The sequence below is a fragment of the Gallinula chloropus genome (genome assembly GCF_964237585.1).
Source record: "Gallinula chloropus genome assembly, chromosome: 24".
Taxonomy (NCBI): Eukaryota; Metazoa; Chordata; class Aves; order Gruiformes; family Rallidae; genus Gallinula; species Gallinula chloropus.
The window spans coordinates 6,582,632-6,596,698 of NC_140109.1; positions in this window are offsets into that span (position 1 = coordinate 6,582,632).

Sequence of the window (14,067 nt, forward strand, 5' to 3'; positions counted from 1 at the left end):
GAGCTGGGCTGGCTCAGCCTGGAGAAGAGAAGGCTGTGGGGGGACCTCATTGCAGCCTCCCAGTCCCTGAAGGGAGCAGAGGAACAGGAGGGGAATCAGCTTGTTCAAGGGCAGAGACTGGCAGGACAAGGGGGCTGGAGTGAAGCTGGAGGAGGGAAGGGTGAGAGGAGAGATGAGGGGGAAGTTCTTTGCAGAGAGAGTGGTGAGGGGCTGGAAGGGGCTGCCCAGAGAGGGGGTGGGTGCCCCATCCCTGGGGGTGTTCAAGGCCAGGTTGGCTGGGGCCCTGGGCACCCTTGTGTAGCTCCAGGCCTGGAGGTTGGTGTCCCTGCCTGTGGCAGGGGGGTTGGAGCTCTGTGACCCTTGGGGTCCCTCCCAACCCAGACCATCCTCTGATTCTATGATGCTATGATATGATTATTTTCTCAGCTCTTGGGTGTCCATCTCTCCCTGATCCACTTCAGGGGTGGGTTGGAGGAAATCAGGGTATTTCTGTAAAACCCCCCCTAGCAGTGGGTAGCTGCAAGGGCACAGCCATACCCTGGTTTACAGGAGGTGCTTGATTCATGCTGTATGTGCCTCAGGAGCAGGGTTAGGTGGGGAAAGGTTCTCCCAGCACTGTTCCTACCTTGCCAACTCATCATACCTTTCTTTAAATGCATTGAGGTACCAACAGAGGAGGCAGCAGGGAGGCTGTGGTGTGGGAGGGAGGTGAGGACATCGCCCAGGCTGCTCAGTTGCCAAGTTAAAGAGATGACAAGAAGCTGCCTAGTGTTGCTCCCATGGAGGAGTCCCTGAAGTGGAGACAGAACCAAGGTAACCCTGCAGTGTTAGTTCTGCTTGTAACTAACAGAGCTCTTCAGGCTCAGAATGTACATCAAGTGCTGAAAGCTGCTCACAGCGTGAAGCCCTTTACGCTTCCCTGAGTCCCCTTGTGAGTAACTACATGGTGTAGTTACTGGAGTCACTGGGTGCTGGAGGCTTTGGCAGGGGTAAGAGCAAGGAACCTACTCTGCTTTGCCCTGGTCAGGCCCCACCTGGAGCATTGTGTCCAGTGCTGGGCCCCCTGGGATAAACCAGCCAGGGATCTCCTGGAGAGAGTCCAGAGGAGGCTACGAAGGGGATGAAGGGCCTGGAGCATCTCCCCTGTGAGGAAAGGCTGAGTGAGCTGGGGCTGTTCAGCCTGGAGAGAAGCAGCCTGAGAGGGGATCTGATCAATGGGTATAAAGATCTGAAGGGTGGGACACAGGGGGACATGGGCAGCCTCTGCTCAGTGTCTGTGGGGAGAGGACAAGGGGTGATGGCCTCAAGTTGGAGCACAGGGAGTTCCCCACCAATGTGGGGAAGAACTTCTTCCCAGTGAGGGTGAGGGAGCCCTGGGACAGGCTGCCCAGGGGGTGTGGAGTCTCCTTCTCTGGAGAGATTCCAGCCCCATCTGGACACCGCCCTGTGTGCCCTGTCCTAGGGACCCTGCTTTGGCAGGGGGTTGGACCCCATGAGCTCTGGAGGTCCCTCCCAACCCTGTGATTCTGTGAGTTGAGCAGGTTGTGGTTGCTCAGTTTTCCAAGTCTTGCTGGGTTCAGGTGGATGTCATCCCCTTTTCATCCAAAACTCTCTGGTCACTAACTGTGAGCAACCTGTGTGTTTCTTGCTGCTTCACCCAAGCCTGTCCTGTTTGCTGTTGAAGCCTCTGGTCTCTGGGGAGAGAGCATCAGTCACTGCACAGGCTTTCTCATTTTGAAGGATTTAGCAGGCTCTGTTGGCTCCTGGTTTCCAAGAACAAAGTACAGTGTGGTTTATGGTTCACAGTTCTGGGGAGTTACTTCCACTCTGGTTGAAAAATAACCCTGAAGCTACTGTGAGTAAAGAGCCCTTGTTTATAGTGAGCAATCCTGAACTTCCATGCAGTGGGCTGGAGGGGCTGGAGTTCCTTTCTCAGTGTGTGCTGGGACTGGAGGAGGGGATGTATTTAAGGCTGACAGCGTGTTCCAGGTGGTGTTTGCTCCTGTGTCCTCATGCTGGGGCAACTGAAAGCTGTTGGGCACAAACACGACAGTGGGAGCTGCACAGGGGAGCACAGGCCCAGAGGAGGATGGCTTGGGGAAGTCAGGCACTGACACTACCCACTGCCATCTGTCCTGCCTGAAAGCAGAGGGGCTTTCAGCCCCTGGCACCTTTGCTGTGATGTTTCTTCATTAGGAAACGGGTGCAGCCTGGTTGTATCCCAGGGAGATGCTCACCAGGGTTATCTGAGACCTGGGATTGCTTCTCAAAAACCCTGGGACACAGATGTTCCTCTCCTCTGAGAGGAGACAGTGCAGCCCTGGCTCACAGGCATAGAATCAGAGATGTGTGAGGTGGGAAGGGACCTTCAAAGCCCATCTAGTCCTGCAGTGAGCAGGGACATCTTCACTACAGCAGGTCGCTCAGAGCCCCATCCAGCCTGACCTTGAATGTCTCCAGGGATGGGGCCTCCACCACCTCCCTGGGCACCCTGTGCCAGTGACCCACCACCCTCAGAGGGAAGAACTTCTTCCTAATACCCAACCTGAAACTCCCTTTTCCAGTTTAAAAGCATCACCCCTCATCCTCTCCCTCCATGCCCTCAGGAACAGCTTTCCTGTAGGCACCTTGCAGGGACTGGAAGGGCACTATAAGGTCTCCCTTCTCTTCTCCAGGCTGAACCAGCCCAACTCTCTCAGCCTGGCTTCACAGGAGAGGTGCTCCAGCCCCCTGATCAGTTTTGGGGCCTCCTCTGGATGTGCTCCAACAGCTCCATGTCCTTCTTGTGCTGAGGGCTCCAGAGCTGGATGCAGTATCCAGGTGAGGTCTCCCCAGAGCAGAGGGGCAGAATCCCCTCTCTCCACCTGCTGCCCACACTCCTGGGGATGCAGCCCAGGATGGGGTTGCCCCTGTGGGCTGCAGATGCACGTTGGTGGCTCACGTCCAGCTGCTGATCCACAGGTTCCCCCCAAGTCCTTTTCCTCAGGGCTGCTCTCCAGCCCATCATCTCCAAACCTGTGTGGATAACAGGGATTGTCCTGTGTTCCTTTTTAAAAGCAGAGCATTACCTACACCCTCCCCTCCATCCTGTTAACAGTTGATCCTTCCCCAATCCCTCCAAGTCGCTGGCACAGCTTTTAGGGGGAATACAGGAGCTTGTTTCACGTGGCAAACCTGAGCCAGAGGAACTGGAACCGGGTTGTGATGGACTCGGCTCTGGGACATAACATCTTCCCTGAGCACAGACAGCACAGGCCCTTCTGGCCTAGCACTGTGCAGGCCAAAATTGAAGCCTTTTGCCCCACAGCTTTGAACAGGCTGACCAGTTGCAGACTGGGGAGAGCTGGGGCAGGGGGAAGGGAGGATGTGCTGCTGCATCCGAGGTGGAAACCAGCTCAAACAAAACCCAGTTTAAGCCCCCCCCCGTGTCAACAGATTTATCTGAGCCTGAGATTTACTCAGCTCACAGTTCCAGGGGTAGTTTTGGGACTGTGCTTGAACCTGGGACAGTTTTCACAGGTGAAGCATTTCTGGCTCCTCCCCTCTGGCTGTCCAGCCCTGCTCCCTGCCAGCGATCACACAGTCACAGCATCACCAGGCTGGAGAAGACCTTTAAGATCATCAAGTCCAACCATTCCCATCCTGTGCTAAAGCAGCTCCCTGAGCACCTCATCTCCCCTCTGTTAAACACACCCAGGGGCAGGGACTCAGCCCCCTCCCTGGGCAGCCTGGGCCAGGCCCTGACAACTCTGCCAGGGAAGAATTCTCTCCTCACAGCTGCTCTGACCCTGCCCTGGCGCAGCTTGAGCCCATTGCCCCTTGTCCCAGCTCCTGGCCCCTGGCTGAAGAGACCAGCGCCCACCTCTCTGCACCCTCCTGGCAGGGCAGGGCAGGTGGGGAGAAGGGCTCCCCTCAGCCTCCTCTTCTCCAGGCTCAACACCCCCAGCTCCCTCAGCCGCTCCTCAGAGGATTTGCCCTCCAGCCCCTTCCCCAGCCTGGTTGCCCTTCTCTGGACACGCTCCAGGACCTCCATGTCCTTCTGATGCTGAGGAGCCCAGAACTGGACCCAGCACTCCAGCTGCAGCCTCCCCAGTGCCCAGCACGGGGGCACAATCCCCTCCCTGGGCCTGCTGCCCACGCTGGGGCTGACACAAGCCAGGATGCCCTTGGCCTTCCTGGCCCCCCGGGCACACTGCTGGCTCCTGTTCAGTCGCAGCCACCCAACACCCCCACGTCCTTCTCTGCCTGACAGCTCTCCAGCCAGTCTCAGTGATGGCAGAGCTCAGCAGAGAGCAGAACCACCCTATGGTGTGTGGAAGGGAAACGAGGGCTTTGTCTGTCTTAACTCCTGTGTTGAACTTGGGACAGTGAATTCCCAGTTCCACACCGTAGGCCGATACCTCGGGAAGGCAACTCACCCGGCCTCCCTCGGGATCTTCTCGGAGGGTGACTCACTCTCTGGATAGAACCATTTCTTTCTGGGCACTATCCAAAGAATTCCAGATGAGTAGCTCAATTTGGGGCTTTTAATGATTTCATTGGGGGATGACACAGCTTACGTAAAGCGGCCCATTCGACGGGGATTAATCCCTTTGAGCCCCAATTCCTCTGGTCTGGGGCATCCTGCGCTGAGGCCTACGGGCTGCTGCCTCACAGGGAAATATTCTCAGAACCAGTTTCTCACCTCCTGTCTAGAAGGAATCACCAAACCCATTTGGCAAGGGGTAGCACCTCTCCCTGCTAACGTTTACAACTTCTCCCTGTCCTACAGCTTGTGAGACCCGCGGCAAAATGATTCACCTGCCAGAACCAAGATCCTTCAATCAGAGAATCATAGGATGGTCTGGGTTGGGAGGGACCCCAAGGGTCACAGAGCTCCAACCCCCCTGCCACAGGCAGGGACACCAACCTCCAGACCTGGAGCTACACAAGGTTGCCCAGGGCCCCATCCAACCTGGCCTTGAACACCCCCAGGGATGGGGCACTCACCCCCTCTCTGGGCAGCCCCTTCCAGCCCCTCACCACTCTCTCTGCAAAGAACTTCCCCCTAATATCTAATTTAAACCTTCCTTCCTTTAGTTTTAATCCATCCCCCTTGTCCTGCCAGTCTCTGCCCTTTTAACAAGCTGATTCCCCTCCTGTTCCTCTGCTCCCTTCAGGGACTGGGAGGCTGCAGGATCAGGCAGTTTCACAACACCCTTCCAAAAAAAAAAAACCCAACAAGCCAACCAAAGAGCAGAAGGCGCCGTCCAAGTGCAGGAGGGAGCATCAATAAGTGGATGTGCTGACCCAGAGCGGGGCTGTCACGGCCTGGAGAACACAAGAGCGCTCCTGCTGAAGGTCACGCTGCTTCACCTGTCCTGCTTGATGCTGCTTGATATGGTAAGGAGGACCTGGAAACCAGGACCCTGTGTTGTTTGAAACTCAGTGAGTGAGTGACTAACGTGGAGATGTGTCATTCTGAAGGAATTTTTGGCAAGGGGGGGGGCAGGAGGGGGAATTTCTTCTTCTGTTGGTGCTGGAGGGAACGAGGGTTGCGTGGCATTCGTGAGACGTGCTGCTGTGAGCAGAGAAAATATGCTGGTTACTCAAAAGAAAGAGATGGATTTGCACTGGAGTCTTCTCAGGTGCTGAAGCCGGTTGCTTCTGAGTCAGCCTGTGGTGAGAATTGTGTTCCTGTGTTCTGGGTTACACGGGGAAGTGATGGGTGTGGGCAGTGGGAAGCCCTGGAGCTCACACAACCCCAGAGCGTTAGGAGATGGAAGGGACCTCCAAAGATCATCCAGTCCAACCTCCCACTGCCAGAGCAGGATCACCCAGACTAAACCCCACAGGAACACGTCCAGGAGGGTGTGAATGTCTGCAGAGAAGGAGACTCCACAGCCTCTCTGGGCAGCCTGTCCCAGGGCTCTGCCACCCTCACAGGGACAAAGTTCCTCCTCCTATTCCCATGGAGCTTCCTCTGCTCCAGCTGCACCCGCTGCCCCTTGTCCTGTCGCTGCCATCGCTGAGCAGAGCCTGGCTCTGGCCTCCTGACTCTGCCCTTTACATATTGATGGACATTAATGAGGTCACCCCTCAGTCTGCTCTTCTCCAGGCTGAAGAGGCCCAGCTCACTCAGCCTCTCCTCACAAGGAAGGGGTTCCACTCCCTCCATCACCTTGGTGTCCCTGTGCTGGGCTCTTCCAAGGAGTTCTGTGTCCTTCCTGACCTGAGGGGCCCAGAACTGGCCACAATATTCCAGGTGGGGTCTCACCAGGGCAGAGCAGAAGGACCTCTCTTGACCTACTAACCACCCCCCTTCTAACACACCCCAGGATGCCATCAGCCTTCTTAGCCACAGGGGCACAGAGCTGGTCATGGGCATCCTGCTGTCCCCCAGGACCCCCAGGTCCCTCTCCCCTACGCTGCTCTGCAACAGGCCAGTCCCCAACCTATACCAGTACCCAGGGTTGTTCTTCCCCAGATGCCAGACCCTCCCCTTGCCCTTGTCCAATCTCATGACACTTCTCCCTGCCCAGCTCTCCAGCTGAATGGCAGCAGCTGGATGAATCACTCCCCTCCCTTTGCACCATCTAAGTTGGGTTTCCCAGCTGACATGGCCCCAAGTACCTGAAATGATGAACAACAGCTGGGTGCACCATTGTATTGAGGTTTGTTGGGAATGGTGGGCTTCCAGCTCCTCACAGTGCTCTGGAGGGGTCTTAAAGCTGGTGCCCACTGGAGGGGGGAGGCTGTAATCTTGTTTCATCGATGTTTTATTGTTGAGGTCTTGTGTGGGACAACAAATTGTGACCCTGTTCCTTTGAAGGGCAATGGGAAAGCTTGATCCTGTGGCTTTAGACAGCTGTGACCAAGAGAGAAAGCCCCTGGTCAGAGGGATGAGTTCTTTGTCATTAGAAAGCTGAGTTTATATCTCTGTTTGACAGGGATTTAGTATCCTTCTAGAGAAAAGGTGTCCAAGGCCAGGTTGGCTGGGGCCCTGGGCAACCTTGTGTAGCTCCAGGCCTGGAGGTTGGTGTCCCTGCCTGTGGCAGGGGGGTTGGAGCTCTGTGATCCTTGGGGTCCCTTCCAACCCAGACCAGTCTGGGATTCTATGAAAAGGCAAGTCAAAGGGACATGGGCAGGGGTAAGGTATCAGTTCAGACTTAACAAACCCAGGACCTCCTTCCAGCAGGAAAGAAGCTTGCACTGGCTGACATCCCTGTGCCTGGGTGCTGGCAAGAAGGATCAGAGTTTGCATTAGGACTGGATTTAATCCCAGTTTATGTTTTTCCTGCTTTTTTTAAATGATGACAAACAGCAGCAGCTAACTGGCCAGGAACTGCTATTCCCACCTCATTGATTCCTCTTCAAGAGAAGTTTTCTCTCAATAAATGAGAGCTGCTGCAAGGTGAGGGAAGTTTCCCAACAGATCCCTGCCATCCCTGGAGCATCTCCCCTGTGAGGAAAGGCTGAGTGAGCTGGGGCTGTTCAGCCTGGAGAGAAGCAGCCTGAGAGGGGATCTGATCAATGGGTATAAAGATCTGAAGGGTGGGACACAGGGGGACACGGGCAGCCTCTGCTCAGTGTCTGTGGGGACAGGACAAGGGGCGATGGCCTCAAGTTGGAGCACAGGGAGTTCCCCACCAATGTGGGGAAGAACTTCTTCCCAGTGAGGGTGAGGGAGCCCTGGGACAGGCTGCCCAGGGGGTGTGGAGTCTCCTTCTCTGGAGAGATTCCAGCCCCGTCTGGACACCGCCCTGTGTGCCCTGTCCTAGGGACCCTGCTTGGGCAGGGGGTTGGACCCCATGAGCTCTGGAGGTCCCTTCTGACCCCTGTGATGCTGTGACTCTGTGATCCCACAGAAGGAATCTGAGGCTTCTCCTTCAGCCTTTTCCTGACAGCTGCTTGTGAGGCAGCAACAAATGTCTGAGCTTCGGAGAGCTGGTATCAGGGTCATGGGAAAGTACCTCAGAGGCAGGTCTGGGCTGGATGTTGCAAAAAAATCACAGAAAGTAAAGGACACCTTAATGCTAAATTAGTTTATCTTGGGTGGAGAGGAGTTTCCAGACATTCTACATGGAGATCCTGAGCCTGTCAGCAGGGTGTCCCACGCAGCCTGCTGCCTCATCCCAGAGACGACTGGCATCATCTAGGTGAGCACCACGTGTTGCTGCTTCACCTCTGACAGACTGAACTCTGCAGGGTGAGTTCACAGCCAGTTTTCCTGCTTTTGGGTGGGCAGGTCAGGAACATGTGCTGTCACACTGTCCCCCACCCCAGGAACATTGGGCAGAGTATTGGTCTGAAAGACACCAGGAGATCACAGAGTCACAGAGTCACAGGGCATGGGGTCCAACCCCCTGCCAAAGCAGGGTCCCTAGGACAGGGCACACAGGTCGGTGTCCAGACGGGGCTGGAATCTCTCCAGAGAAGGAGACTCCACACCCCCTGGGCAGCCTGTCCCAGGGCTCCCTCACCCTCACTGGGAAGAACTTCTTCCCCATGTATTGCTGTGGAACTCCCTGTGCTCCAACTTGAGCCCATCGCCCCTTGTCCTGTCCCCACAGACACTGAGCAGAGGCTGCCCATGTCCCCCTGTGTCCCACCCTTCAGATCTTTATACCCATTGATCAGATCCCCTCTCAGGCTGCTTCTCTCCAGGCTGAACAGCCCCAGCTCCCTCAGCCTTTCCTCACAGGGGAGATGCTCCAGGCCCTTCATCCCCTTCGTAGCCTCCTCTGGACTCTCTCCAGGAGATCCCTGGCTGGTTTATCCCAGGGAGCCCAGAACTGGACACAATGCTCCAGGTGGGGCCTGACCAGGGCAGAGCAGAGGGGGAGGATCCCCTCCTGTGACCTGCTGCCCACACTCCTCTTGCTGCCCCCAGGATCCCATTGTCCTTCTTGGCCCCGGGGCACACTGCTGGCTCATGGCCACCCTGTCACCCACCAGCACCCCCAGGTCCTTCTCCACAGAGCTCCTCTCCAGCAGGTCCCCCCCAGCCTGTCCTGATTCCAGCAGTTCTTCCTCCCCAGGTGCCAGACTCTCCACTTGCTTCTGTTAAACCCCATCTGGTCTGTCCCTGCCCAGCTCTCCAGCCTGGCCAGGTCTCTCTGGATGGCAGCGCCGTGTCCTGTGTGTCAGCCACCCCTCCCAGCTCTGTATGCACCATAAACCAGCAAAAAAATCCAACCCCACCCCATACCCCCTACCCCAGCAAAGTGAGGGAAGTAAGAGGAATAAAGGGGAAGTCAAAGCTGTGTGCCTTGATTTCTGTGGGGCTGTAAGCAGCTGGGGTAACACCAACACCAAATCCGGGCTTGGATTTTCCAGGGGGGAAACAGGGTGGCAGGGCAGGTGAGCATGGGGGTCAGCTCTGCTTGTCTGTGAGGAACCAAAGAGAAATGGGCTATTGTGGTGTGTTGTCTGTGTCCCTGTCCCCAGCCCCAGCCTCAGCTGATTGCTGCAGTGTTGTGGCAGAGGGGACCTTAACCAGCTTTGAATCTTGGGCGTGCCTGAGGGTGCAGCCAGGTTTCAAAACACACCGGGCCAGAAACCAGGCAGTCAAGCCTGTCTGCTCTGCTGCTGTGCTGGCAACCACTGCTGGGGCTGATTCAGGGCTCCCAAAAGAGGTTCTGCTTTCACAAGCCACGGAAGAGCACAGGAAGGAGCCCCAGCTAATGGTACAGTCCCAGGAACGAGCTTACATCCTGCAGTGCTACTTCCTAGAGCTCCGGATTTCCCTTTGGGGACTCCACTGGCACCAGTAGCCACAAGAACCGACCCCCTTTAGTTCTGAGCGTGTCTCAGAGCTGCCTGGGAGGCGTGGGAGGGCTGAGGATGGGCTTTCTCACTGCCAGCTCCTTGCACACCGTGGCATCCTCAGCTTCGCTGCTCCTGCTGGTACCTTCCACGGGCTGGAGCTGGGTGCTTGTGCCCTTTATTCCAGCCAGCTTCCCTGAGCTCAGGAGGCCACAGCGACTCGTGATCCCTACCAAAGTCATGGCTTGCAAGGCAGGAGGACTCTGGCTCCAGAGCTCTTGAGAGAAGCTGTTGGGACTCAAGGCTGAATTCCCATCCAAACGATGCGGCAGGCTGGAGGAGTGGCTCTGCCTCAAAGCAGCTCCCCCCTGCATCTCCACAGCTCCCATTCCCCACAATCCCTAATTATTCTCCTTGCTTTCCAGCCGGAGAGCCTGGATCACCCTCGGAAGAGCTGTCCCTGCTCAGATGCTCAGTGGAGCAGTACCCAAAAGTTCACTTTGTGAGACCCAGGGGGAGGGAGGAGAGAGGAGAGGGGTGGGGGGGGGAGCTGCAAGGTTCAGCTGGAAACCTCATGACGTTCCCCGCTCCTCCCACTGAATCAGCCTTGTGTTTACTCTTTGGAATGCGAAGTAACAGGACACCCTGTGGGGTTTAATCTCTCTCCCCAATCTTTCGCTCTGGAAGTTGCCCAACCGGCTCGAAGGGCTTTACCCGCAGCCGTGGGGTGGTTTCAGGGTTGTCCGGCAGGAATTTGGGTGGGAGGGCACTGGGAAATTTGAATTTTAGGAGTCGCACATCCCATAAGACACCCCGAGGAGGAGGAAAGGAGGGAGGGAGGGAGGAAAAGCCTTTGTTACCCTCTTGCTTATGCGCCGTGCTGAGGGAGCTGCCCCCACCCAAGGCAGGAGGTTCCCTGCGGGCATCCTGCCCTCGCTCCCTGTGCGAGCAGCTCCCTCTTTCCCCTCCTTTCGCAGGGTTGGCGTTCCCGAGGCTGGGAGCTGCTCCCTGTCTCCGGGTCGAGCTCAGAGGGGAGTGTGTTTGGGCTCCTGTAGCTGAAGCGAGCGCTCCTCTTCCTCCCGCAGGAGCCGCCTGCTCTGTGGGGATGCTGCCGCAGCCCCGCTGATGCCAAGGGAGGTGAGGAGGAGGAAGAGGAGGAGGAAGAGGAGGTGACAGCCTGTATCGGATGAGCTGGGACAAGTGGGGGGACACCAGAGGCCGCCTCGCTGCCCGCGGCCATTGCGTGTGGGTGAGTCGATCGTCCTTGATGCTCCGGTGCCGTCTCTGCCGGGCTCAGCATCCTTCGGTCGGGCTGGAGAGACACGTGTTAGTGTCTCACCCGGAAAGAGCGATGCAGGCGGCTGGTTTGAGGCTTTGGGGCTGGACGGTGCCCGGAGAGAATGGGAGGAGAGGCTGGAGAGGGGGGTGGGGGGGAGGAATTGGGGTTCATCTTCCCTAGTGACGTAGCCCCGAAATAAATCACTGCAGCAGGGACACGGGAGTCCCATCACTCAGGGCTCTGAACCAGCTGCCTCCCAGCTATATTGTGGTTTAGATTTAGCACGTGTGTTGCTTCCCCATCCCCCCCTCCCTTCCCCTCCCCACCCACCCCCCCCACCCCCCCCGGTGATTCCATCCCTTTGTTCGTGAATTAGCGGTGGCTTTGAGAGGCGGATGGGAAACGCTGGGCGAAACCAGGAGCTGCGGATCTCTGCAAGAGACCCCTGAGACCACAAAGAGAGGGTCTGCCTCTCGTCCCAGAGCAGGGGGTGTTTGCCTGGCACCGGCCCCGCGGGGGGGGGGGGGGGGGGGGGGATGAGTTGAAATACTAAAGAGGAGAAATTGAAGTTTAACATGGCCAAGGGCAGAGTGCTGCACATGGGACAGAACAACCCCAAGCAGTGCTACAGGCTTGGGGGAGACTGGCTGGAGAGCTGTCAGGCAGAGAAGGACCAGGGGGTGTTGGGTGACTGCGACTGAACACGAGCCAGCAGTGTGCCCGGGGGGCCAGGAAGGCCAAGGGCATCCTGGCTTGTGTCAGCCCCAGCGTGGCCAGCAGGCCCAGGGAGGGGATTGTGCCCCTGTGCTGGGCACTGGGGAGGCTGCAGCTGGAGTGCTGGGTCCAGTTCTGGGCTCCTCAGCATCAGAAGGACAGGGAGGTCCTGGAGCGTGTCCAGAGAAGGGCAACCAGGCTGGGGAAGGGGCTGGAGGGCAAATCCTCTGAGGAGCGGCTGAGGGAGCTGGGGGTGTTGAGCCTGGAGAAGAGGAGGCTGAGGGGAGCCCTTCTCCCCACCTCCCCTGCCCTGCCAGGAGGGTGCAGAGAGGTGGGCGCTGGTCTCTCCAGCCAGGGGCCAGGAGCTGGGACAAGGGGCAATGGGCTCAAGCTGCGCCAGGGCAGGTTTAGATCGGATATTAGAAAAAAAATTGTTACTGAAAGAGTTGTCAGGACTGGAACAGGCTGCCCAGGGAGGGGCTGAGTCACCTTCCCTGGATGTGTTCAAAAAAAGGGTTGATGAGGTGCTCAGGGATCTGTTTTAGCACAGGATGGGAATGGTTGGACTTGATGATCTTCAAAGGTCTCTTCCAACCTGGTGATTCTGTGATTCTGTGAAATTTGCCGAAGGAAGGGGAGCAGCTTTGTACCTAAAACCACGCCGCTGAACGGGGTGGTAGGTCAGGCTGGAGCGCCTGCAGCCAGCCAGGTAAGGGAGTGGCTGTAAAAGCAGAGCTCTGGGCAGGGCTGGGCATCAGCAGCAGAGCCAGAGCAGCTCCTGACATCAGCCAACCGGGCGGTTTCAGCAGGCTGACTAAGGAAGCCACCTTGCAAAGGGGAATGCCTTAAATCCAGAGATACTTCCTGCTGCGTGGGGTTCTGGTGCCTGCTGAGGGAGCAGGGGAGGGCTGGAGCCAGATGTGTTTCTCTAAGAGCCCAGAAGAGGTTTATGATGGGTTAGCAGAGGACAGGAACGGTTGGACTCGGTCTTAAAGGGCTTTTCCCACCTGCTGGTGCTGTGAAGTTACAGTCTGGTTTTCCCCCCCGAAGAGAAGACGGTGGGATCAGAGACCTGACCCAGGATCAGAGACCTGACCCAGGATCAGAGACCTTGACACGGTCTCTATCCCCCCCTCCCCAAAAGAAACCCTCACCAAAGGCATTTCAGAGCAAAGGGGAAACACAGGTAACCCAGCAAGCACCACCCTGAATTGGGGGTGTGTGTGGGGTGTGACTTCTGCAACAGCAAACCCAGCCCTCTGGGAAATGTGAATCCTCTGAGGTGGCGGGGGGGGGAAAACCCATCCCGGTTTCAGGGCTGGGTGTAATCGGTGTGAAGGGGTTGGGATCAGCCCTGGGATGGTCAGTTCGCTCTCTGGAGAGATGGACAGGCGTATGGGATGTATGTGTAGGCTGTCACGTGTAAGAGGGAAAAGGGAAGGTCCTCTCCAAGAGGGAACAACTATCTTTAATCCCCACTTACTCTTGAACATGAAGCAATCTGGCCATGGGAGGGTGGGGGCAGTCAGCTTTCTGACAAGGGGGAAATGATGGGGGAAGAGCGTGTCGTGGATGGGGGGGTCTCAGTGTCCACAGCCCTCTCCCAGACCTGCACCAGAACTCTGCCAGTGCCTGGGGCTTTGCTGCTGGGCCCTGCTTCTCTTCAGTCCCTGGGGAGGTGTTGCACTCCCAGCGCCGCATTTGGGTACAGGCGTGATTCCTGCCGCAGCCCTGCGTGGCTCGTTGTTTTGCATCCTGGCTCCACTGCCTGGCTCACCCCTGAAGTGCTGGAGCCTAGCTGAGAGCCAGCTTCAGGCTCAGATCAAGGGAATATTTTGCTTTGGAGGCCTCTCAGCGTAACCAGATGTTTTGGGGAGCGGGGAAGAGCGTCGGAGAGTTCCCCCCTTTGCAGCAGGCCTTGGGTACATAAAGCTTTGCCCTAGAAACTGTTGTGTTAGGTGAGTGCTAGGGCAGCCTTCCTGCTGGCTGCGGGGCGGCTCCTTGCTGGTGTGAGACAGATGTTTTTGGTTTCGTTTGCCAAAGCCCAGCAGCTGGCAGAAGGCTCCCTCTGGATGATGCAGAGCTTGCGTGGGGCTTTTGGCCGTGACGTTGCCCTTGATTTTCCCACGAACGCCTCCAGATTGGGAGAGAGGCGGGAGCTACGGGCCGGACACGGCATCACCAGGGGGACCTGTAGGGTGTTTCCGGGTTCCCACACCTGCCAGGAGCACGGAGAAGAGGAGGAGCCAGGCACCGTGCCGAGCCGTGCCGAGCCAAGGAGCGACCGCGCCATGGCGGCCTGAGCCGGCGCGGCAGCCGCCCTCGCC